This window comes from Grammomys surdaster, unplaced genomic scaffold (assembly GCF_004785775.1).
Source record: "Grammomys surdaster isolate TR1022 unplaced genomic scaffold, NIH_TR_1.0 195, whole genome shotgun sequence".
NCBI lineage: Eukaryota > Metazoa > Chordata > Mammalia > Rodentia > Muridae > Grammomys > Grammomys surdaster.
The window spans coordinates 955432-956108 of NW_021604640.1; positions in this window are offsets into that span (position 1 = coordinate 955432).

Genomic DNA, 677 nt, shown 5'->3' on the forward strand with positions numbered 1-677 from the left:
TCAAACTTATAGACACAGCCTTCAAGTCTTTTAACTATAATATAGTATAAAAATGTTACTTCTTCACTTACAAAGAGGTGGTAATTTATTTAAGAAGTGTGGAGGAAGATAATCTCAAGGGGTTAAAATAACCTCTGAAAAAGTCATAACATATAATTCTGTTATCTGTCTACCTAAAATACCTATAATACATCTAAGATTATGTAGACATATGCACACACACATATATTGGTTAAATGAAATTTTTCATCTGGATTAACAATGATCCAACCAAGAGCCATAGCCTAACAAAAACCTCAATGCCAGACATACAAAGGCCTCTTTTAAGTTGTTGATCAGGGTTGTCCAAAACAAAGATTATTGCTATTGCCCTTGGTTGCCCATGGGCAATGGAAGGAAGTTCCTTAATGCTAAAGATGCCTTAAACTTCAGACACAGGGTCCAGAAGCCCTAAACCAGATCTGACCTGAGAGCTTCTTCTGTGGATAAAGAGAAAATACGTCATTGATTTGAGAGAGGGAGGTACATAGATAGAGATAGAGACAGAAATAGAGATATATAGAGAGATGACAGAAATAGAATTAGTGATAGATAGATAATAAGTATATAAATAAATGGTAGATAGATAGATAGATCAATAGATAGATAGATAGATAGATAGATAGATAGATAGATAG